The 27,500-nt window shown below is 37.0% G+C and overlaps 1 protein-coding gene across 7 annotated transcripts in view; it reads right to left on the reverse strand.

The window, feature by feature from the left end:
• The window catches only part of LOC136829897 (lachesin-like), a 196,656-nt gene that overhangs the window by 112,450 nt on the left and 56,706 nt on the right, over positions 1-27,500 (reverse strand). Inside the window, exon 1 of one of the 7 annotated variants that reach the window (XM_067089065.1) lies at positions 2,944-3,056. The exons of 2 other annotated variants lie outside the window; for them this stretch is intronic. The gene's annotated coding sequence lies outside the window, so the exon portion shown is untranslated. Of the gene's footprint in view, positions 1-2,771; positions 3,057-27,500 lie in introns of those variants that run through there. 4 more of the 7 variants (XM_067089020.1, XM_067089046.1, XM_067089027.1 and 1 more) reach the window with 4 other exon arrangements.

Here is a 27,500-nt window from a genome sequence, read left to right on the forward strand (position 1 = left end):
CATTTGAGATAGTCACCTCAGGACAGTGTCAGTCATGTAACAATTACCCTTTACCCTTTAATTACTAGGTTGTATCAGGCAATCAAAGAATTTACTATTTCATGTTGAAAATTTAGGATAACTACAATGAAATACAATTTATATAAAACTATGGACTGCTGCAGTACTCCATCTACTAACGGATATCTAATTCCACAAAATCAGAAGCACTTATCAATGTTTAATCACGCAATCATAATTATCATTTGGTTGTTAACGGTTCGCAAAGAGCTGAACTTAGGGGATTAACAACTAAATTTGTCTGCAGGAAACTCTTTTTGCCTTGACGGAATGGCATGGAATATAAAATTTGGGACGAAGGCCAAGAGCTGGACCTCTATAGACCTTGGCTGGACCTAAGAGGTCATTCAGCGATTAAAGGGATAGAGTAAAAAGATTTTTAAAAGGTGTAACAGGATGATAACCTCGCAGTTGCACTAGGAAACAATTGTTAGGAGAGGGTGGAAAGCAAGATGGAAAAGTACGAACGGAGGTATAGTAAAAGGAAAACATGAAGTTAGAGCTAGGGGCCGAAGGGATGCTCTAAGTAATGTCTACAGTGCACCGCGTAAGGTGCACTAACGGCACTAACCCCTAAGGGGTCTTTTGCCTTAGTGCCCATCATGCAATATGGAAAAAAAAAGTGATGGCCCTTGGAAAAGAAATCAAATCATGCGTGAACCCTCTGTCACTTATGTAAGAAATTAATGCGAAGTTAAGCATCATCAACAAATCGTATTAGCTTGAAAAATATCTTATTACGAATTCGGACTTTTTCTGCAAGCAGTACAAACATTATTTCCCGCGGAAGGCAGAATAGTTAAAAATCCGGCTTGGTTGCTGAAAACCAACAACATAAACATAGAAAATAAAAAGGATGTACGGGTCTTGGATTTTCCTCTAAACAAAAGATTGGAATCTGCTAGCTACTAACGAGATGAGTGGCAACCAATCCGGATTATGTGGGTTAAAAGGACAAATTCAAGTTGATAAAATAAAATAAAATAACAACACTTGAAGTAACCTATTTATGCGACCAAAAGTTCTTAAACTATTGCACTTGATATGTAGGATGTTGTCAGATTTTATATATTTAAGCATAATTATCAAGTAGACTCATGATGAAATTATTCACATACCACTCTTAATGAAAAGCAACAAAAGTTCATTTCGAATCAAAACTGCTTCCATGGATTAAGGCTGAAATGAACAGTTTGTTAAATCGGTTCACGAATCTGACCTCTGAAGCTTCACCGTTCACCCCAGTATGCAAAGCATTCATGTTGCAAATACGAGCATGATTCTAGTGTCCCGTTCACAGAGAAACATGAGGTTTTCTTTTAAATATGTCACTGGCGTTCATGCTTGCACACCTCTCTCTCTCTCTCTCTCTCTCTCTCTCTCTCTCTCTCTCTCTCTCTCTCTCTCTCTCTCTCTCTCATCATGTATACACAAAAAATACGAAAAGGCTGCACAATATTATATCATGTTCATTTCTCCCTGTCGTGTTTTATTTGATATGTTAATGTTAGCCGAAAATGACTGCTGTACTCCATTCACAAAACACCCTTCCCTAGTACTTACAAGAAAATAAAAACTATCATCTAAAAATGGTCATTTGTTGGTTTGTTTAAACACCCTCTCTTCTTGAACAAATCTCGTCACTTATCCTTATATAAAATTCATTCACTAACCCTACCCATAAAATGTTATCAGTCTACTTGGGTTAAAACTCTTCAAACTTAAATAACTAATTCCTAACTCGGAAACCTACTCATGATCCCATGCTTGAAATTCTGTCATTAATGCCTTACAATCAAGTCTCGAATCCAGGGTGTTTATCGCTGGATTAATAAATGATCCCTAGTCAGCAAGTAAAAGCGCAACTCCAGGTTACATCTGAAGAACTACGATACTAACTTACGGCCACTGGGGCGTCGCGCATTGTTACATCCCAAAGATGAATCAGAAGATAAAAGGCGTTGGCGGTTCGCACATGATGGTTAGGCCTATTTGTATTGTATTTGTTGAGCGACCAGGACGAACCAGCTAAATTACTACGGACATACCGGCTGTTGGACACATTTCCCAATATTCTTACATCAGATTTAATATTTATTTATATCTACTAATCTGCTTATCGTCTAAAGAATATAAATATTTCATTAAATGTTGTGATTCCGTTATCACTAAAATTCATTGGCAATTACTTTCTTTTTTTCTCTCTCTTTACAGTAAAGTTTACACGGTTTAGAAAGCAATGGTACTCAAACACATGAACAAATGCCTATGAAGGTAACTCAGTTTAGATCGCAACTTAAATACCCTCAGGCATTATAAATCCACGTGGTCAAGGATTTCCGTCAACTACCGAAAAAATTGCTGGGTAAAATTGGACAATTTGTCGCACTCAATTGTCCCTTGGGCGCCAAGGTTACCATTCTGGCTCAGCTGACTCGACTGTTGGGGGAGGAATGAATGTTCAATTTTTTTAGTTTATTTTTCTTGTAATGGATCAGTGTAAACGCTACACTTACGGAATTACAAATATATGACACTATGATCATTCATTCTCTCACTTGGGTCATGTTCAGTATTTAAATATTCAAAGTAAAATCGAAGGCATTTCAAAGTTTTAAAACATCTATGCCTATCATTAACTGTCCATTTGTAAATAAAAAAAAAATGTCAGCTGATTGACGTTGTAAAATAAAAAAAGAAGTTAAAACCACCTTTAGACAAAGAATAAAGTTTCCAGCAGAATAACCAAATGTTTTACCAAACTGAAACTCTAGAATGCCACACCACAACGTACTCCGGCAAGTTTACCGCCAAGCACACGAGCCGCGAAGAACTGTCCCGAAAAAGACATCTACTCGTCAACACAGTTCTGTTCACACTGACTCGACTGAAGTGAAGAAGAATGCTCTTGGGAAGGGAAGACCCCGCACTCTGGCGAGTGGCGCGCGCGACCGAGAGTCGTCGTCGGTTTACAGCTGATGCCTGACTACGAAGTTCCTTTTGCAACTTGTGCCCTATCGCCGACTGCTAGTTAGCGCCATTGCTGACCACATGAATTTGCTTTTCGCAACCTGACATCACCGATCACTGCGGCATTCACTGACAGAGTAATTTTCATAACTAGTACTCAGCTCCGGGAGTGGTAATCATTAAATAACAGACGAAACTTGCCACATTTTTCCAGACTTCACATGCGGGTGGTGTAAAACGCGAGTTGCCAGTTACTTATTAAATTTCATTAATGCATAGCCATGGTTTAACGTATTATACGGTATGAATTTATTTGTAAAACGAAACATTTGTGTTAGTTTTTCAGTGGTAATTTTACTTAACATTGACACATAAGACGTATTTTCAAACAGCAGATGAAAGAAGTATTACGCCATAAACTGGTTACCTGCATTGGGTTACCTGCTTGCAGGCAGGTTGGCTAGACTGGCGCCAGAGTCAATAACAATTATTAATGATTCGGTGTCTGACATACTAATTAATTTCCATTACAATGGCCTTTGCAGCATGAACCTGATGTCTAAAACTCAGTTGTTCGTTTAAACAGTTTTCATGTGCACTTTATGTCCTTTTAGAATGTGTGTTCGAATAATCGTTAAACCTTGATGAAATAAAAACCGTTCATGTTTTATAGCAATGTTCGTATTTATAAAAACGTTTTGCCTTCATACCATGGTCTCTCTCCCATTAGGTAATAAGTTTCGAACACGGAAAGCAATTTATAATTCCCTTTCACAATAATAATCGTTCAAACTGAATTTATGTTAAATATCTGCATGGCAAAATGGATATATGTAGATCCTATCTCTCTCTCTCTTTACCCACAGCAGCAACACATTAATGTCGACCAGACAACACGATCACTACTTCACTACTGGGTGTCAACAATCACAATGGGTTAAAAGTTTATGTTGCCAAACCGTTCTGACCTCGTACGAAGTTCGAAAGTTGGCTCACTTTAAAGCGAAGCCGCGGCTTGTCTTGAACACCATGAGCGCGCTCGCAAGAGAAGAGAGAGAGAGAGAGATCTCCGTTTTCAGAACACCTAGCTCCAATTGCAATTAACATCTCCATTCTCTGATAATCTTACTGATGATCGGAAGGGAAGCTGTAATTTTCGTCAATCAGCTATCGTAATCTCGCAGTTGATAAGCGTTAACCTTTTTTGCCCAGGGAAAGTGATTGTACCCACACGCTGTCTCACAGAAAAACCACAAAATATAAAAAAGAAAATTATATCCACAAACAGATTCCATTAAAAGATAGACCGAGCGGAATGTCTTGGAGATGCCAAGGCCGATACGAAATCTGTTTCGGCCTTGGATGACGCAAAGAATTTGTCGAAAGGCTTCTAGGCCTAAATCTTATAAAAAAAAAAAGTTACTTGTGTTTCTTCCAGAAAGCTTCACTATTGTAGTTATAGGTATTTAGATTATTTACGTAATGTCACCTCATTCTCCGATAAGTATTTTGATGCTGATCTACTTATTGCCAAAGGCTAGCAATGAATAAAATATAAAATCACAAGTCAGAGGACGCGAAATATAATCTCAGGCAGTTCTACGACATCCTGGCTCTGAGTCAGAATGTTGGAACTGGAATATAAATTTAGGGCAAAGGCCAAGCGTTGGCACCTATGAGGTCAATCATCGCTAAAAGGGAAATTGAGAGTAAAAAGCTTTTAAAGGCGTAACAAGGGGGGGGGGGAAACCTCGCAGTTGCACCATAAAACAATTCTTAGGAGATTGTGGAATGTAAGATGGAAGAGAGAGAGAGAATATGAACGGAGACACAGTAAAAGGAATGAAAAGGGTTGCAGCTAAGGTGTATCGAAACAGAATGTATACAAAGACTATAAAGTTGTGATTTTCTTTACCTGCTATCTGTCTCCCTCTCCTAAGAGAGTTTCAGCTAAATATGGGCTTTACTGGCTTTAATATATCAACTATTTCAAAAGTGAAGATTTAGTTATTGATGTAAGCGGTTTATTCTCTTATCTACCGTGGTATTTGATTTTCACGAGTTTTTGCTCTCCGAATAATTCTAATCTTGCATTCCCATACAACAAGGAGGGCGACTGGCTTTAATCTTTCCCACACGAGCTTAAGTTACTAAGCCCTTTTCTCTCTCTCTCTCTCTCTCTCTCTCTCTCTCTCTCTCTCTCTCTCTCTCTCTCTCTCTCTCTCTCTCTCTCTCTCTTTATCTTGGTGGGAACTTCATGTATCACTTTTCCACTGGCGCAAACTCTTTTCTTCATAGTGCTTAAATGCTTCAAATTCTCCATATTTTTCACTCGTTTCTGCATTTTCTTGTTACTCTCCCCACTCAGCACCGTATGATCTGCAAATATTGGCTATTCCACACTCCATTAAAGACTCATTTTTAACCCACACTTAGCACAGACATCAGCTGCCATTTTTCTAACTTCTATAATCAGTAAATCTATGCATACGTTAACCAGTCATGGAGACATAACACACCCTTGGCCTTGTCTAAAATCCACCTTTACACCAAACCAGTCACTCTTCAAGCTACATATTCTAACACACGCTTGGCTTGCATCAAAAACATTTTAATCGCTCTCGACAACTTGTTTCCCTTACCATACCCAAAGTCTTGGGTCTAGCAACTTCATCCCCAAGGACTTGCCGTGAACTGGACGGCTAACACCCTCTGGTGCCATATGGTCTAAGGAGAAAAAGTTGTATGGTGAGATTATACACACATACATACATACATACATATATATATATATCTACATTCATACACACATATACATATATATACATATATATGTGTGTGTTTGTGTACGTATTGCACGTATTTCTACAGCACTGCCCTACAGTACTGCTTTCTGGCAAAGAAATAATATACCGTACGTGTAACTGAAATAAAGTGTACTCGTAAACCCCTGTGTATTCAACCATACACAGATGCAACCACTCATGCATGAGATATCTTAATTCACGATCACAAACGTCAAGACTATTTTCACAGATCTGCCAAATAAAAGAACTGAGGATTTGCTTAAGGTCGATTTATTTACCCCTTTTCAAGATGCAAATGAACCACAAGGAAGATTAATGGTGTCCTGGGCTCCGCTTCTGGTCGTCGTAAGAGAAATAGAAGTTGTTTTTCCAAGGAATGAAGAGATTCACAGCTTTGCGTTTTCATAAGAGTTTTATTTCCCTCGCGCCATGTTTCTCTCTACCTTGACGGGGTGAGACTAAGGCTTTCATTTCATCTGGAAATGTTTCACACTGCTGCTACTGGTGAACTGCAGCGTTAATCTACAAGACATCTTAAATTCTTATATTTATTTTTTCTAATTTATTCACTTTCTGTAAAAAAATTATGCTCTGTTTTTTTTTAACTTCTTTTCGCTCCCGTCTAGACTTATACTGTACAACGTTTTATGGCATTCCATAATGAATCGTTTAATACGCCACTTTCCCTCATCTATGAAGAGCAGGAAGTGATTAAGCGATCATTTTTGTTTTTTATTCACATACTACTAGTTTATTTAGTCTCCATTATGTAGTCCTAGCCAGTTCTCCTACGAGAATTTCTTACACTTATTTTTACGCTTCTGCAAACTAATTTGAAAACTTGAATATTCCTCATTTACTAAAACATAGTGACTTAAGTGAAATAAAAAAATATTTTTTTTTATAAAAAGCATTGCCCTTCTTGAACACTGGTAAATTAACAACTGAGTTTACACCAGGAATGTTAGGTGAATTCATAACACACACACAAAAAAAGCAACTATTTGGAGTGACAACTATTCTTATCTATTTTCCATTATAACTTGACCAGAATTTTTGGTGCAAGAATATCCATTGTTTACAATACCAAATCATGAGACCAAATCACACTCTGTTCTTGCAGGGTCATTTGGTAGAACCAAGCATCATCCGATTCAACTAATGCACTTGAGAAGAAAATTTTGTCTAGTCATGCAAGGACCTATGGTAACATGGGACTAATTAAAGTTCATGATATACGTCTCGGTGACAGTTAATAATAATAATAATAATAATAATAATAATAATAATAATAATAATAATAATAATAATAATAATGACGAAAGCCATAAACATATGGGCAGTACCAGTAATCAGTACAGCACAGGAGTAGTGGAGTGGACGAAGGCTGAGCGCCGCAGCATAGACCAGAAAACTAGGAAAAACTTGATAATACACAAAGCACTACACCCAAGAGCAAATACAGAAAGACCATACATAACAAGAAAGGTAGTACATGAGACAGACTCAAGAACTGGCCAGCAATGAAACATGACAATGGCTACAGAGGAGAACTCAAGAAGGAAACAGAAGGAATGCTAACAGCGGCACAAGATCAGGCCCTAAGAACCAGACATGTCCAAAGAGCAAATAACTTCTCACCAATATGCAGGAAGCCCAATATGAAAGACGAGCCATAGACCACATAGCTAGCGAATATCCGGCGCTTGCACAGAACCAGTACGAAAAAAGGCATGATTCAGTAGCAAAAACCCTCCACTGGAGCCTGTGCAGTAATAAGTGGTACGAACACCAACTTGAGGGAGTGATAGAAAACGATCAGGGAAAGATCCTCTGGGACTAGGGTATCAGAACAGGTAGGGTGACACGCGCCAACAGACCAGACTTGACGCTGATTGACATAATCAAGAAGAAAGTATCGCTCAATGTTGTCGCAATACCATGGGACACCAGAGGAGATGAGAAAGAGAAAAAATTGATAAGTATCAAGACCTGAAAATAGAAGTAAGAAGGATATGGGATATGCCAGTGGAAATTGTACCCATAATCATAGGAACACTAGGCACGATCCCAAGATCCCTGAACCTCGAAAACTAGATGCCGAAGTAGCTCCAGGACTCATGCAGACTCCTAAGGAGGCAGGATGCAACCCGGAACCCCACACTAAAAATACCACCCAGTCGAATAGGATGACTGAGATAGGAAAATAATAATAATAATAATAATAATAATAATAATAATAATAATAATAATCACATAAAACGAATACATGTACAATTGTAAAGTGCTTAATGTGTTACTATCACATCTCACAAGTGCACGATCAGTTGATAATAATCAAAATAGCAGTCGCAACGTAGTACTCAAGCTGTGCAAAGCATTTCCACAGAAAAGTTCGAGATAAACTTCTACTCAGAAAAGAATACGCACTTCATTAGACTCAAAAGAACATGGGCTCTGTAGAGCTGATTATCTTGAGACATTTGAATATGTCTGAAATATACTCTGAAAGCGTTTAAAACCGTACTGTATCTTGAATGACTATGCAATGCTTAAAAGTCTGAAATACTGATAAAGACTGAGAAGTAATTTAAAAGTTTTAGACTGAGAAGTAATTTAAAAGTTTCTGAAATTCTATAAATATTAAATACACTTGAAGTAGAGAGCTCCAGAGCAGGGGTCCTACAAATAAGGTGTACCAGAAAATTCAAAGCAATCTGAGAGAAAATATGGTGCTATTAATTGCGATAGTACCGGTAGCAAAAGTGAGCAAAACTTTGGTTTTATTGTAATGCCATTTTTCAGTTTTGCCGTGACTTGTCATTAACGCTGGGGCTACTGCATCAGGATGATTAAACGTATAAGCAGATTATGCATAAACGTAATTACAGCTGCACCAATGTACACAGAATCTTTCTTTATGGCAAAGGTATTTTTGGTTTCATGGTACTGAATAAATTCTGGTTCCTAATAGTAATTACGGTGAAAATAAAATTAATTCTTAAATTAAACGTATTTACTAAATCTAGTTAATGTTATATGCTTCACTAAAACCAGACGTTAAAAAAATGAGCATAAAGTACAGCAGCAATAAAACCTGTCTCGTTCATCCACAAACTCAAATTGAAGTAAGCAAAGAAGATTATTAGTATATGAAAACCCACTCGTATTTTTCCGCTTGAACAAACAAGCGTCGTACACAGGAATAAAAATAACTGATTATTTTGTATGATAAAATCTGAAGGGACAGAAGGTGCCGCAGATAAAAAAAAAAAAAAAAAAAAGCTTAAGAAACTCTGCTGTAGAGAACCTGCTCTAGACCAAGTGGATCACTGACTCATCACGTGGACGTTAGCACGTTGGCTGGTCGCTAATATATCATAATGTCACCATAGTCTGCCCCTATGAGCCATTGCACTTTATGATGTCAGTAATAAGCTTGCCTACTACGAACAGGAAGAAGCTACTATAAAAATATTAAGTGCTGTGCGACGGTGACAGTGAAATCCACTTTTATTTTTCCGTCTACTGTTGACCATTAGGTCCGAGTTACCGAGTTATGCGTTTGTGATACAGGAGACATGGCCACCCTGAACACGAGCATAAAAGAGTAGAAAAGAAACACGCGAAGGGTATTGGGTTTTTAGGAATAATAAACAACGACTCCAGTTACCCAATAAATCTCGAGGTGCAAACAAATAAGACCTTAATACGCGGCATTTTAAAACAAATTCTGGCCCTTTTATCTTTCGATGGATCTTTCGCAATGCACCCAGCTCCAGACGCTGTAATTACACCCGACACAATGACTTAGTACGAAGTGGTAGGCAGGCGACGAGAGAGAGAGAGAGAGAGAGAGAGAGAGAGAGAGAGAGAGAGAGAGAGAGAGAGGGCATACATCCAACCCAAAAATTTAGTCTTTCAAGTAGGTAATCTATCATGGGATTACGTGACTCATCATATTTGTAAGAAAAAAAATGCACAATTTTGTAAACAGAATTTTTGCGGATTCTTCACCAGAAAATATCAAGTCCTCTGTATATTAACTAAGAAATTTATGGGTGCAAAAGGTAAATGATAGCTGCTACAAACATTACTGTTCGAAAGCCTTCTGCAAGGCAATTAAAAATAATAATTCCTCAACTGGAATATCAGTACCTCTTACGCTGATGACTGCTACTCCTGAGAGAATGAATTGGACCAACATTATAAAGACGAATTTCTTCATAATTTGATCGTCATTAGCCCCCCCTCCTTTGTTATCGTATGACGCATTCTGTTCTGCACCAGAAACTTATTTTCTAAACTATATAAAGCTTAAAGTCCGCACGTTTAGTTTGCAGTTTTCACTGATTTGGCTACGACCCACCACAGTCTGCTGACAGCCAGGTGCTCATGAAAAAGGCCTGAATTAAAGTACTTTATAATTTTTTGTAAAACAAATTATATGTTCAAGGTTTTCTTCGATACTAAAAGAATAAGAAAAGAAAGTCGTAAAATATAAATAAGATGATTCCGCTTAAAAAACAAAACGAGAGTCAACTGAACAATAATAACTTCAGTGGTAGCAATAAGTAGAAAACATTTTTAACAAAACAGATCCTATAATTAAGGTAAAAATAAAAAATAACCGTAACGGAAGAGTCAACATATCGGAGACAATACTTAGGTAACTTTCCATGACTCAAAATTATCAACTTGTGGATACGAAGTTCAAAGTTATAATAATAAAAAAAATACAATAGATGTTTGTCTTATATTTTTGTTCACGACGATTTTCTTCGATTTTTGTGAAAGGAAGGAAGATTAAGTGGCCCACGTAGCATATGTACACAATCTCAACATTTATCCAAGTTTGTTAATTAAAAAACCTGTGTTTATTTTGCATAAAAGGTCCATTCTTTATGAAACTGGGAGGTAATAAATTGTACAATAGTTTATATTATTCCTAAAATATTCCTTAATTTTAATTTTTGCCTCCTACTTGAAGCCCAAGTGGCAACTTTCCTCTTCCCGTGTCCTGGGCGATCCGAGGGACATGCCCTTCGCTTACTGATTAAAGACCTGTCATGTCTCTGCCCAGGACACTGATGACCCGTCATTGATTAGCGAGTCGCACCCGGACCTGTCGTGAGTCTCTCGGGTTGCAAAAATACGTGTCGAGCAGAGAGAAACATTGTGAAGTCAATGTCTTTTGTAAGACGTTCTCAGCTTTGTCTGTCACTTGTTGTTCTCTTTTGGGAGTCTTTTTTTGCTAAGATATCTTACTGCTGCTGTTGCTCCTGCAATTAAATGTGCCATTATTAACTTCTAGTTGTCATTCATTGCATCATCTGCGCGTTCTGAGTATGATTAAGCATTGTACTTTGCGCAAAAAATCTTTTGTAGTGCAGAATTGGAAGTAACATTTTGCTTCTTTTCAGTCGAAACGTATGAAATGTTATATTTGAAACTTAAATTCAACAGCGCTAAAAAAAGACAGAATATAATTAGCAAAGGTTCAGCAAATTTAGCCCTAATGGCTAAATCGGACAGACTGGCTGAATTCTCCCATCAGCAATTGTTTTCCAGTTTATTAAAATTCCCATAATTATGTGACAAATCATCAATTTGATGATTTGTCAATCAGCAATAAAAATCACGTTCCTTTATCTCTCGCTGGTAAGCTCTGAACAAAACTCCATGCTCTGAAATATCTTTCATATCAACTGCTGGTATGTTCTTTCTAATGACCAACCTGGGTAGACTGCAGCAGCCTAAAATTATCATACCACGTAACAGTATTCACAGTTGCTTATCACACTGAGAGGAACAGTATAAAATGATCAGGAACTTTCACAAACACTAGGAAAACCTGTCTACAGTTTTTTTACTTATGAACTCTCGAATTAAACTAACTTCGTTTCTTTTATACTTATTTCCAACCTGTTTCTCTCTTTCAAATTTGTTCTCGTTGGATATTTAAATCTAATTGTGTTGACTCCAGAGTAACCATTTCCTAACTTTTAAAACAAAATACGAAGTTTTTTTTTTTCGTAAAAACTTATTCTGATTATTTCGGATCAACAACTTTTTAATCAATTAGCCAGAATTGCTGGTTTGATTTCTAAAGACTTTCTGGCTCATCTAGTAACAAGAATGGGAAAATTACTTGTTTTAATTAAAAAAAAAAAAAAGGCAAGTGTTAAAACTGATTTTTGGGAAATCGAATGACATATTTAAAATATCTGGTACATCAAAACGAAAAAAAAAAAAACTACGCTATTTTCAACAAAACTAAACTTTACAGAGCTTATATTTACAACACTTCAAATTATTATTATTATTATTATTATTATTATTATTATTATTATTATTATTATTATTATTATTCGAAGGGAGTAGACCCTCTTTTAAACAGGTCTTATTAAAAAGGATGGCTGTATTATGCGTATGTATCTTATACAAGGAATCATAAGGAGGATAGAAAAGACACTATATAAGATAAATTCGCATAATACAGCCACCCTTTTTAATAAGACCTATTATTATTATTATTATTATTATTATTATTATTATTATTATTATTATTATTATTATTATTATTATTATTATTATTATTATCAAGCTGCAACCACAGCTGGAAATGCAGAATGCTACAAGCTCAAAGGGAAAGCAGGTCAGTGCAGAAAGGAAACTGAAAAATATAAAATAAACGATGAAAGAGAAATAACAAAGGAAAACTTCTCAAAGAAAGCCTGGATACGTTCATAAATACAAGTCCTCAAGTGGCGTTAATCTCCTCAATGACATAAAGACCCCAAATATGAAAGGTAATAAAGATGGCAACACAAAGAAAACAGCATGTCAAAATAACATTCAGGATTAGGTAGAGTAATTCTGTGGCGAAACAGGTTTGTGAGGGATCACGAAAGATGATGGCAGAGGAACTCTACTGGCTTATGTGATTTCAAATGACCCACAATTTATATATATGTATATATATATATATATATATATATATATATATATATATATATATATATATATATATATACATACATATATATATATATATATATATATATATATATATATATATATATATATATATAAATGCAGCCAACCTTGCACTGATATTCACATTCACACTGCACATGAGAAACAGAAGAAATGTACAACTGAGCTTAAGAAAACAAGAAAACGAAGCCTTAATACCTGCAATCGACTTGAGATGCTCCCGATGAAGACCCCATCTATCTGTGGAAACTAAACACCGATCAAGAAAACTGAGAACAGCCTCAGAATGAACAGGTCAGGTAATCAACCAGAGGAATGTTCAAGATGCGGCCATCCGTAATGGTCAACTCCAAATGATTCGGAATCAACGGTAAACTTCCACTGCAGAACTTCAATTGCAGAGAGAGAGAGATAGAGAGGGAATTTTAAAAGGTGCTTTTACCATCTTGAACTAAAGACGTCGTTGACCAGTGAACTCTTAACCAATATCTTGGAACCCTTTCTTCTTCTTCTTCTTCCTCTTTTGATGTAGTTTTTCGTGGACAGAATCTAATCTACCTGGTGCTCCTACAGAAGACTTTCATTGTTTTTTATTTAAATAAACGTTTGTAGCCATGGAGTTGGCAAATTCAAAATTACTTAGTACAGAATGAGGCACGATTATCAATCAACCTTTAAAGATTTTCGGAACTATTTGTCATTATTCTAATACTATTCTTGTTTGTCAGTTTTTCATAAGATGTATTTTTACCAGAGATCTGTCGCCTCATCAATTGATTCCCGATCCCCATTTCCCGCGGGTAGGCAACCAGATTTGCTGAACAGCAGCACCAATACTCAGTCACTTCGCCTCGCTGTAGAACTTCTCAGTTCCAGAGGTCCTTTATTCCTCACACTGTTGGACTGGGGAACAGTCTCCCTGAGGACGTTGTGCAACCGGAATTTCAGAAGTTCAAGCGAAGATGCAATGCAATTCTACCCTAATACTGTTCTCCTTGCATTTTAATACATTTTTATCTATTTATTAATTTATTATTTTTTTCTTTTTTAATAAGTGAGATCTCTTCTTTCTGTATTTCCCTTTACCTCCTCCTACTTCTACTTCTTCCTAATGAACACCATATTCTTTGCCAGCTTGAATTTCAAGTCCATGGCCCCTGTGGGCTTGTTCAATATGAATAGGGTTCATCCTCTGAATAATAATAATAATAATAATAATAATAATAATAATAATAATAATAATAATAATAATAATAATAATACTCGATACTGCTGCAGTTTACCAGTTTTGGTTAAACAACATATTATTTTGTCATTATAAACACACGAAATAGAATAAACGAGCCAAGAATTAAAAATCTCATTTTGGTCTCACTTACAATAGATTATCATCAAAGAAGAAAAATCGATGTTTATTTAATCCGGATTCACTTCTAATGGCCGGGATGTCATGAATGAGCCTCTCCATATTAAGAAAAGACGGGATCAGGCAAAGGCATTTCATTGCACGAAGAACGTAACCTATTTGCATCAACAGGTTTTTCGTCGCGGCTAACTCAAACCCGACAACCCTCGGACCCCACGCAGAATCAGTCTGAGGTTTAATCGGCTTAAGGAACAAATGTTGATGCAGCTCGTTTAACGTCGTCGACCATGAAATCCTCGTTAAATAAATACACGCTAGACACTCAGTCCATAAACAAACGAAAACTGAAAAAAAAAAGAATCAAAGAAAATGGAAAAATAAAGAAAATGGGAAAAAAAGGACGGACCAGCTAGCTCTTCGTAATAAAATAGAAAGCTGGCGTCCCATAGCTCTCAACCCTCTGCCGCCTTAAGCAGGCTTGTTTACACTCGGGGTCGTCCCGCTAGGCGATGCTTTTATGGCCTGGATGAAAGTTTAAGCGAATGGCTCCCTTGAACGATAATGAGACCACATCGTCAACATCATGAGAACGTCTGATAGCAGATAAACATTCTGATACGTGCGATCATACCCAACTTTGAGAATGACGTCATGCGTACAGTACTGGACGCTATGACTTAAATATATATTTTTTTTTAGGTTTGAGTCATGCAGGGATTATGGTCGCTTCAAATCACTGCTCTGTTCGAAAGAAATCATATGATTTTAAATTTTTAATTCAAGACGATACGAAAACAACAGCAGCTTACTGCCTCTGTTGCTGTGCAGGAACCAGAACATGCTTTAGACATCCTATTAAGATTTAGGCTTAAAAAAAACCCCAAGTCTTAATAGGATAACGGGAAGTGCACTGGATTATTCATGAAGAATAATGTGGGGGTGGGGCGGGGTGGGGTACGAGTAGTTCCTAACCGAATAAATTACGCTTTTATGTTATATTATATATCAGTCTACTTCTTCTTACGATCATCCAAATGGCGAAGACTTTTAGTGAAAAAAAAAAAAAGTTTAATACCTACACATTTTTAGAGCAAAATTCGCTGCAAGGCTGACGAAATTGACTCATATAAAAGTTATATACAAATCGCGTTTGCATAGGCAAATGCCTTCCACAAAATAAAGATGCAATTGACCAACTGATTTATTAAAATGCCAAACTGGCGTTACAGCGCCAAAGACAAAAATAAATAAATAAATAAATAAATAAATGAATTACATACAAGCTACATATTTTGCTAATAGGTTTATTCAGCCTAAACAAACAAAATCCCTCCATGCAGTTGCTGCATCTATGGACTAAGTCGAGTTTAAAGGAGGCTGGTGGTAGAGTTTGATTTGACGATAAAAATAATTAGTTTGATTTCAAATGTGGCCCTGCTATAGCCCCATCCCAGTAGAAGATAAATTCCACAATAAATTTAAAAAAAGAATTCTTAAAGCATAATTATGGTAAAGATAACCGGGTGACAGTCTTTCATCAATTTCGAGTTGACCTATCGCAGTCTAACTGCATTACAAAATACAACACGATCCTGTTTAATTAAACAGAACTCATGAGTAATAATAATAATAATAATAATAATAATAATAATAATAATAATAATAATAATAATAATAATAATAATAACGTTATTCCGTTTACCTTGAATAAAGCAACTAACGGAGAGACAATTCTACATTTAAGCTTTCCGTTAAGCAAAAGCAAAGCAATTAGTTCCAGGGAAATCTTATCTTTCGTGGATCCACAAAACATATGTTTTGACAACTGCACACCTTGAGAATACAAAAAAAAAAAAAAATGGTCTTCATAATTCCCCAGAGAAAAAATCTAAAACGATAGTCGCAAGAAAGACTTAAACAGCCTCATAAACGAAATCACTAACATTCTGCTTCTCTTTTCATAATAGAAAATAGCTCGAGAACTTCATTCTATTATTTTCTTAACTTTAAATTGAACCGTAAGAGCACGACGTCACTTTATTTACAAACAGACGAGAAAAGGGGAATATTTTTCATAAATAATCACAGCCTCTGAAAACGAGCAGTCGTGCATGAGTGTGTTTTTAAAAAGCGTCCAACGAGCGCGCGAGAACCATTACTTGTCTGGGCCGTTGTACATCAACGAATTTAATATCGTTGTTTATCAGAATTGTCCGTCTAGTGTCTGCCTTTGACGAGTTGTGGTGGTTTAGAAAAAAAAAAAGGGGGAATGTTGTGACTACGTCTCTTATCGGGTCTCATCGTCCAGTTAAAAGGGAAGGAGAACATTTCTGAAATTTATCTCTCTCGCTTGAATACTCAAAAGAGAAAAAGAAGAAGAATCTGGATTTCTTATAAATGACGCTTAAGTGTCGGGATTTTTTTTTTTTTTTTTTTTTTTTTAACTGATATTCTGGAGAAAGCAAACCTTCATCCCAAAATATATAATACTAGCCTTCCCGAATATCAGATTTCTTTTATGGCATTTCTTATTACTGGTTGTGGTGTTTTCTTATTTCTAAATTAGACAAGCCTTGTGTTTTTAGCCCCAGCATCTGCAAAATCAGACTTGGAAGGAAATCTTCCTTGACATAACACCCTTGACAATAATGAAAGGAGTTTCAAACATTCAAAAAGGAATTCTTCATAGTACGTGTACGAAAACTCGATCAGTTACACACATTTACATGCTGTGTAAAAGTCACATCTATGTTTAACAGATTTTAAATGCACAGTAAGTATATTTTCATTTATCTCAAAGTCGTTTACGCGTTGCATGCTGAAAGTCAGCTTTCCACAATTCTATTTTGCGATGTAACTTCAGTGTAATGTCTCCCTCATGATTCTGCAGTTGCACGAGTGTTCAAATTGGCGACACATAATGTAAACAGTCAAATGTCTCTTAAAATCTGTCTCTGCGATCATGATGTTTCTTAATACAATAAATATCTATACCCAAAATACACTGAAAGAATTTTTACAGTTGGAACCATTTGGTAGTGTAAACAACATTAAATAAGAATTAACTCAAGAATCTAGTGACTTGTATGATTTAAACATATATATATATATATATATATATATATATATATATATATATATATATATATAATATTTATATATATATATATATTATATATATATATATATATATATATATATATATATATATAATATATATATATATATATAAACACAGTATCAGTAAAATAAAATAAATTCGACACACCAAGTTTATTTCCTCCAAGGTTTAGGAATCTATTCCTTATCAGGGCCAAAACTAAAAAAAAAAAAAAAATCGACGCATCACATGGAAGGCAAAAGAATACACGGCAAAACATATTTTTCATGTACTGACTGCAATAAATAAGAATAAAACATAAATTTCAAAGTAAAAATGCCAAGCAATGAAACGCGGAAGTGAAAGGAAGAAATACAGTCAAACTAATTAACGCTGTAGCTCCTGTATTAGCCAAAAAAAAAAAAAAAGTAATTTAAGTTTACAATGAAAAACAAGTATAAAATATGCCTAAGTTTCTTCGCGGCAATCGAGTTTTCTGTACAGCCCGCTACAGCGTATAATCAAGGCCACCGAAAATAGATCTATCTTTCGGTGGTCTCTGTATAATGCTGTATGAGCCGCAGCCCACGAAACTTTAACCAACGGATCGTTGGTGGTCTATCCTATATCGTTGCTAAAACCACGATTATGGCTAAATTTAACCTTATATAAAATAAAAACTACTGAGGCTAGAGGGCTGCAATTTGGTATGTTTGATGATCGGACGGTGGTTGATCAACACACCAATTTGTAGCCCTCTAGACTCTGTAGTTTTCAAGATCTGTGGGCGGACAGAAAAAGTGCGGAGAGAAAAAAGTGCGGAAAGAAAAAAGTGCGGACAGAAAAAGTGCGGACGGACAGACAAAGACGGCACAATCGTTTCTTTTACAGAAAACTAAAACACGGAAACGCAAAAAAAGACACAGGGAATTTAAAACGTAACATTCATAAGGTCAGAGAATAACAATGCCAACAATAAGGAAACGAGAATTCACTGCCAGAGAAGCTTTAAAGACTGAATGAATTATTATTATTATTATTATTATTATTCAGAAGATGAAACTTACCATGTGTTACAAGCCCAGAGGGGCCATTGACTTGAAATTCAAGCTTCCAAAGAATATTAAGGTGTTCATTAGGAAGAACTAAGAGGGGGGGCTAAAGGGAAATACAGAAAAAAGAGATCTCGCTTATTAGAAAAGAAAAAATAAATTAATAAACAGATAAAAATGTATCAAAATGTAAGGAGAATAGCATTAGGGTAGTAATGCACTGCATCTTCGCTCGAACTTCTGAGGCGGCTCCAATCAGGAAAACAAACAAAATTAGTCGGAGTGGAGAAGTGTGGAAAGGCTGCAGGGGCTGTTTTCCCATGTGCAACGGTACTGCACTTGAAATGTTGACGTTTGGTGATAACTCCATAATGAAAAGAGACTCGAGACTGGGTGATGAACGGCTATCAGCGGACTGAGATAAAATCGTGGAATCACTGTGCTGAATAGTTTATTTGCATTTTCTCTTCTGAGATTACGAATTACAGAAAATTCGCTCTTGGGACTGATCTAGTCCGATGGCGAACAATGAAGTCACCCACACAGATTCCTAAAGCATACGTGAGTCAAGCAAATTAAATATATTGTTGAAGACTGCATCAATTCTGGCAGTGTGTCTCCCAAATACTTCTACGAATTAACGTTATTTCTTGTATGGAATTCGGGAGTAAATATAATATAATGGACGATGTTACGGTGCGAGTAGAGGCGAGTCGGAATTAATGAAGTCAAAACGTAGCAGACGTGTGCTAAAGATTGGAAAGAGATTTGGAGTTTCTGTGGCAGGAAATGTTGGGATGTGAGAAAGGATTATCGAGCCTACTCACCTCTCTAATCTCTAGACGAAACCTCATCAGAAGAGCCCATTCCAAGTTAAGTGACGACTTTGTTTCGAGACAAATAAGTACCACAGACAGACCCGAGTAGTGGGCCCAAGTATGGTTTATCGGCCTCGGCGTCGAAAATACGCGAGAAGGGGTCCCTATTCGAGTCCCGTACAGCGTGTAGCCTTCGGAATAGCAATTAGGGGAGCTATCTGTCATTATTCTCATAAGTAAATGGGGGAAGATAACGTAACATCCTATTTGAAGAGCGGAGAACTGTGATTGGTTGATAATGGTTACTTATTAGGCAACAGATATTTTAATGGCTCCGTCCCTGTTAGTATCTCTCTCTCTCTCTCTCTCTCTCTCTCTCTCTCTCTCTCTCTCTCTCTCTCTCACCTAACGCGATTCAATTAGCACCAAGAGAAAATTTACCGGTAACTAATGAATTTAGTTGTAAATCTAATACTTGTGATCAAAAATTCAAATCGTTTAAAATTCGAAGTGATATATTTAAATGTCTGAGATGGTGTGAAACTTGGGCAAAGGCAGGTTCTTATTTTTTTCACTAATATAACAAAGACGTATTTATTAAACATTTGTTCAATAAATCTAATCGATTCTTAGGAGAAATCGTACATTATCGAGGTTACTGACGTTATTCAAATACTGAAAAACACACTGACAAGTAATATAAATTAATTTCAGAATCATTTTCAAGAACGTGTGTTTCTTAGCCGACATCACCTGACAAGGGTTACGGAACAAACTAGAAATTTTCACACTAGAATGACATCTTACGATAACATTAGACATTACAAAATCACACAGCTATCTCTTCTGAACATGGAAACAGGATTCAGAACCATTTCCAATTTCATTTAAATCGTATTAGAATGATTAGTATTTCCTGGTCGAAAGATTGAGCAAAACACACGGCAATAATCAACAAAAACCTAATAAATATCTATCATATCCTAGGAAGCGATTCACTATTTCACAATATATTTTGTGCACACCCGCAAGCGCACGCGGATATCAAGAAAATATCAATCAATTGCTTGATTGCTTTCTATTTTCCAGTTCCTCCCTGGAAATCTGATAAAATACAAGACCAAATGGTTAGATTTCAAGATATCTGCAAAAATTTCATTGTATGGCGTCTGCTTACTTTATACGGGAGGACTTTTTTTTTTTTTTTTTTTTTTTTTACTGAAGGCTCGACAGCTAGTCTTTCTCTTCTTGTGGGACTGCGTAATGAAGCGTTGTAAGTAAACAGACGTACAATAACGCATTTCACTTATAATGTAGCCATTTTATAGAAGTCACTTTCCCCTCACATTTATTAACAACCCCCATTGATAGTTCACGCAGAAAAAAGGATGATGTCAAATATACCGAAACTATTTATCTACTTATTTTCTAACTAATTTCTTTATTTATCTATTTATTTATTTATTCAGTCATTAATTAACCCATTTATTTATTTATTTATTTATTTATTTATTTATTTATTTATTTAGAGAGAGAGAGAGAGAGAGAGAGAGAGAGAGAGAGAGAGAGAGAGAGAGAGATTAGTCGTTTCCTTATTTAGCCTCAAGTAATGTAAAGTTTCCAAGGCCTTTCACGGGCGTATACCGCCGGACGTGTTGTAGGAATAGATAAAGAGAGACAGGTGCCATTAGTCCTTAAACGTCCCCAAGCGGTTATTTCAAAAGAATCACTTCCTTCATTCAATATTTCTGCGTCTGTATTTTAACTGTCTTTTAGTTTCCCTATAAAAAACATATTGAACTATTATTATTATTATTATTATTATTATTATTATCAAGAGCTTCTTGGCGCGCGCTACGCGAGCTGGAACGGCGCTGATGTCTCCCCTACCCTCCCGATCTCCTACATACCCCGCCGCCAACCGGGGCGGACGAACAAGTTTGCAGGAGGGTAGATGTCTCCTCTACCCTCCCGTTCCCCTACCTACCCTGCCACCACCGACTTGGATTTTATTATTATTATTATTATTATTATTATTATTATTATTGTATCGCATCCCTACGAACAAGCATCATGTTGTATATATTTAACGTCAAGTGTATGAAGTGCTTTCAGAATTAACCTGGTTTAATATATATATATATATATATATATATATATATATATATATATATATATATATATATATATACACACATATATATATACACACATATATATTTATGTGTGTGTGTTTATGTGTTATAAATTCATTAGCTAGCTGCTATCATTATACGCAACGGTACAATGTAGGAATGTACAGTAGAATGAATGAAAGAGATATTTCTTTTCCCTGCGCCTTTCCTGCTTAGCTATTCACACTGCAGTAACCAGCAAAAGTATACGGAAATATGAAACACTGGTCAGGTGTTAAAACAGAAGCTACGGATTTCGGAATTTGAAATTCGAGACCGAAAACAGTACGTATCATTTCACAAAAATAATCTGGAATTTGCACTTCTTTAAATCTTCCATTCATTTTTTTACATGAATGTATAGTTATCGTTCATAAATTCATGTAACGATAAATGTGATTATGAACAGGCAATTCAGCAGAGAAAATAGAGTCCACTTATTAACAGTGTTGCTTTATCCTATGCTCGTTTGACAGATTGTCAATCATACATATCTTGGAAAACGTTATTTTTAACAAACTCGCTTTTAGAAATATTTATTTCACTGAATTTTTCGATCTTTATGCACAGATGCCATAACCAACAAGATTTTAGAAGACTTATGCTTCTGAGCCATTACTCTGGTGGCTTTATCACCGAAAGGCTGTCAGATATTTCACTACGAGGTAACAACCAATATGACTTAAATAAAGGTGCTTCTTACCTTTCGGAGTCTCTTATATGGATGTAGTTCACGGAACTTACAGCTGTATTATATTCTTCTTATTTTCCGTACTGAATTGGAATATAAAATTTAGGCCAAAGGCCAAGAGCTGGAACCTATGAGGTCTTTCAACGCTGAAAATAATGTTGAAACAATTGTTAGGAGAGGGTGGAAAGTAAGATGGAAGAAAGCGAGTGTGAACGGAGGTATAGTAAAAGGAATGAAAGGGGTTGAACCTGGGTGCCGAAGGGACGCTGCAAAGAACTTTACGTAATGCCTACAGTGCACAGTATAAGGCGCACTGACAGCACTAACCCCATTACGGGGTTTTCCCTACAGAACATAGAATACAAAAATATAAAGAAAAATGATAAGAGTGAAACTCACTAGAGACACTCCAACTTTGTATAAAACTGGAGTGTCTCTAGTTCATTTTACTCTTATCATTTTTCTTTATATTTTTGTATTTTATCATAAGGGATCTTCTTACTAGGTCAGCTAAGAGTCTTCTGGCGTGTCTCAATAAGAGTGTGTGCTCTGTACGGAAAACCCCGAAATGGGGTTAGTGCCGTCAGTGCGCCTTATGCCGTGCACTGTAGGCATTACGTAAAGTTCTTTGCGGCGTCCCTTCGGCCCCTAGCTGCAAACCCCTTTCATTCCTTTTACTATACCTCCGTTCAATACTCTCCTTCTTCCATCTTACTGTCCACCCTCTCCTAACAGTTGTTTCAACATTACTTGGACCTGTTCGGTGATTCCCCTCTTTTCTAATACTTCCATCGTCCATTCCACTCACTACCAAATATCTATAGGAAATGGAAGCTTCCATCCTTCCACCACCCACCTTCACATTCACTGTAACACCATATAGCCTACCCCCTAACATTCTCGTTTCCTGGGTGCTGAGGCCCTTCCTTTCCAGTACCTCTTGCACTCCGTCTATCTCGGCCTTTTTAAGTCTTCCTCCGTGTATACGTGCATATGTGTATATGCACATTTGATGTGGGTGCATATGTATCATCTAAAATATGCATTATTCTCTATAATATATAAATATGTGTGTGTATGTGTGTGCAGTGGCGTTCCTTGTGGGGTGGCTGTCTGAAAACGCCCCCCGGGCCCCAAAGTTAGGGGGCCCAAAATGCGAAATTTAACCATTGCTGCTATGACAGGACAAGCTAAGTCCCGTGGCCCCAAAATGGTCAAGGGCCCCAACTTCCAATTTTGTGAACAATGTAACAAAAATGTTATGCAAAAGAAATAGGGCTCTCGGGGGACGGCCCCCCCCAAAATCGTACAGCCCATTATAGACCTTCTCATACGGATCGGAGGAGGGTGGGTAACGTTGAGTGGGGTAAGGGCAGGGCCGATCTAAGGCAACTGATTACTGCTTATAGGGGTCCTAATTATCCCCTTCAATTATTCAGCGTACACCTAGTTTTAAGAAATAAAATTTCTGAAATTTGCATTTACAAGTGCCTTTAAAATGATCCTACAATTGCTCATATTCTAAAAATCCCCCCCTCCCCTCCCTCCCGAACCCCAAGCTGCTTTGGCTCGCTTTGCCCGCTTCCCACCCCATAAGAGAAGCCCAAAATGGGACTGTGCCCCCCGGGCCCTAAAATGTCTAGGAACGCCCCTGTGTGTGTGTGTGTGTGTGCGTGTATTACTAGTGTGTCGTATCCCCTACTACAGGGTTCCATCAATGGTAAACATGATATGGTTGTTACCATATATAGGCCCACATTCTATCTAGCAAACCAAGGATGCCGCCCTCCCGTAAAACGGCTCTACAGCTTCACAGCGGCTTCATGAAACTTCGCCTATACACAGAGCTCTCATCAGCATCACATCGATCCCGGTTACATATTCACTAACACAAATGTTTCAACAGCAGACCATCGACTCCTTTTGAAACATATTGCACTCTTCTCTACCTTGCATGTCCCTTCGAACTTCTTGATTTTGGGGACCTTTCATTCTATTAATGACGGTACTTCCTAAGTATTCCTTTTTCATTTTTCTGTAGAGAAAAATATTGTGCCGGCTTTGTCTATCCGTCCGCACTTTTCTCTCTCTGCACTTTTTCTGTCCGCCCTCAGATCTTAAAAGCTACTGAGGCTATAGGGCTGCAAATCGATATGTTCAGCATCCACCCTCCAATCATCAAACACACCAAATTGCAGCCTTCTAGCCTTAGTAGTTTTTATTTTATTTAAGGTTAACGTAAGTCATACTCTTGCATCTGGCAACGATATAGACCATGCCACCACTGGGCCGTGGTTAAAGTTTCATGGGCCGCGGCTCATACATCATTATACCGAGACCACCGAAAGACAGATCTATTTCGGTGGCCTTGATTATACACTGTACAGAAAACTTGATTGCGCCGAAGAAACTTCGGCGCATTTTTCACTTAGTTTCTTTTTGCTCCTGGAATTTCGATTTATTTACTCTTTCGTCCACCATCTTCGTCTATCACTATTTTGCATGACTGGACCACCCACAAGGTGCATACCTTTTCCTATAAGCTAATTTTGTATATCGTTTCTTATAAGCTAATTTTTTTTTTTTTTTGGGGGCAACATTTCCTTAGCTTAAGGTTTCTCATCCATGGAATCCATTTCCTTCTGATGTACCATATCATCGCGAGACATTTTATTACCGAAATTTGTAAAAAAATTTAAATTCTTTCTCGATACAAATTATGCGGTAAATTTTACTGCCAACAGCTTTACCGCTTTCGTATATAGTCGGTGACACTAACATGAAATTCGATAGCGAAGACCATAAAACTTGGAATGCAGTTAACTGGCGATAATGACACAAGTTTGGCTTGTCTTGTGCACACGCTTTTTGCGAGTGCGTGTCTGAGTGTATAATAAATGTGGGCGTGCAAACACACATCAGAGAAGCTACTGTCAAGCACATGGCTTCGAAACATGAGACCGTCGCCCATCTTGGAAATTCAAGATCACACTGACTGTTCTAGTGTGTACAAGAAACGCTTATCGTACTGATAAGCCCTCAAAAACTAAGAGTTATTCTTACTCAAAATTCGGTATGCAAGTTAGTTAGTGTCACTGTAAGATGACAAAAGGTATTATTAACGACTCAAGATAGTTCTCGGACTTGAAAAGTTCCAGTTCCCTCTCGGGACCGATTTGTCGTCTAGTAAAGTACAGACGTTCTGAGCACTAGAATGACAGTTACTCATAAAATACACACGTTACTGGATCTTGCTTTCTCGACGGAAACATCAATGTAATCAGCTTATTTCTGAATGAATGGAGAACAAGTAAATGCAGATATTTATCTGTCAGTCTCTTTCTAACCTAAATCTATAATAAAATGAACTTGTCTTTAATTTTCTATGCAAAAGGAACCCTGCATTTAACTGAAATGAAAGGATCACTCTCCCTCTCTCTCTCTCTTCCCTCATAACATAAAGGAACATACCAAAAACCCTGTGCCTCTTAACATGGAGTGTAGAACTGTGGAGGACACTGATGTCACAATAATTATTTCCTACTTCAAAAGCAGCAAAACAAAAGAAATGACCTACTGTCACCACCCACCCCCATTAGACACCACTGATTTCAATCGATGTTACCATCAATAATTTACGAGACTTTCCGGGAGATCAGTGGTTTTGTCAACACTTACATGTTATCAGTAGTCATTCAAATACATCTAAATTCTTTTCTTATTTGATGTTATCCTCTTCAAGATTATAAAGATTTTTCCTTCATTGGAGATGGATCTAGGAGGCATAATATTATCCAGTTCAGTTTACATACACGTTTCCGATCGCTTTTTCGCACTTTTATAAATCAGCAATGATAAAAAAGGACTTACGTAGTCTTCACTTAATTCTTGAAAGAGGAAGTGACAAAAAACCACAGATTTCTTGAACGGACAATAACTTACAGAATCTGTAAACGTGGTGTCGCTGACATATGGCTAAAACCGAAGACATTCTTTAATCTTTGCAGTAGTTAGTGTGAAATGTAACGGGGAGAGAGAGAGAGAGAGAGAGAGAGAGAAGTGTACCTTAGTTTAACCAGACCACTGAGCTGATTAACAGCTCTTCTAGGGTTGGCCAGAGAGAGAGAGAGAGAGAGAGAGAGAGAGAGAGAGAGAATGTTCGGTAAGTACCTCTCGAAAGCAGGTACAGAGTAACGAACGTGTTTCACAACTCAAAGTCTTCCCTTGGTCGTCCGGGACGCACCAGGATGCAAAACGCGTCTGGTACGTGAATCAGGAACTTATCAAACCCTTCTTGAAAACGACTTGGGAGTTGGGATGAGTCCTTTAGCTTAGCATGCACGTCGGAAAGATGCAGAGCTGGAGGGAACTCTTTAGCACTGATGAAAATCAAAGTTGCCCCCTACACGCAGAGAACTTATTATTATTCGATATTTGAACATTTGAATATTTGAAGTATGTCTCGGCTGATTTAAAGGACAATTTTAAAGAGACTCAAAGACCAGGTAAGCAAAAATGGAATGGGGTTGGTCTCACCTGTAAGCTAGAACTGGAATTCATTAACGGAAGTACTAGTCTTGATAGTTGTGACTCAATAAGCAAATTGCAATATGCAGTACATGAACAAGCAAACAAACAAACTAGAACGCTCACCGACAAAACACAATCAAGACAAAGGAAAAAACTGATCGCTACAACTAAGGTTATGCCTACAGGTTAACAGCAGGATCTCTAGAGATCGAACAAAGACCACCAAATACCTCCTAAGTCCGAAAATCAAGCCAGAGGAGACAATACTAAATTCTTTCATTTTATTCTAAAGTGAATACCAGTGCAAAATGTGGGTCTGGAATTCACATTGGTTCAATACTCATTGACATATGGAGCTCAAAGTTCGTAAAATGGGATAAAAGACGCAATACTACCTTTGAATCTTAACGAAAGCAACTCCTGACTCTACAAACTACTGCTTTCAAAAGAAATGACTAAAATCGACACTGACACATTAAAATTAACGCAACGTCGCGATGCGTTTACTTCCCTAAGATGTCAATAAAGACTTCAGATATGAATTAAGGACCCAGCTATCTCGTAAGTCCTGAATCCGAAAGAATTATGATTTTGCAATAATCTTCGAGCAGTATTAATATTTGCTCGGCGATGAAGACCAGCACGCGGAATTCCCGTCCAAATTCGCACCTGCTTTCATCATCAGAATCTCATCTGATCAAATCTTTTGAGAAAATCATGAAATCATTCGGAATGCAAACGTAAAACACCTAAAAGATGACGATCTTATTATGCCTGACCGACATAGTTTTATTCAGAAAAGATCTGCGGTGTTTTTGGTGATCTATCAACTGAAATGTTAATAAAAAATTATTCGTATTTTTTTGAAGGCTAAGAAAGATTACCCTCACATAAGAATCCATAAATCTAGATTGGGCCAGGCAAGCGACGTTT

Source organism: Macrobrachium rosenbergii, chromosome 4, assembly GCF_040412425.1.
Source record: "Macrobrachium rosenbergii isolate ZJJX-2024 chromosome 4, ASM4041242v1, whole genome shotgun sequence".
In the NCBI taxonomy this organism is placed as follows: Eukaryota; Metazoa; Arthropoda; class Malacostraca; order Decapoda; family Palaemonidae; genus Macrobrachium; species Macrobrachium rosenbergii.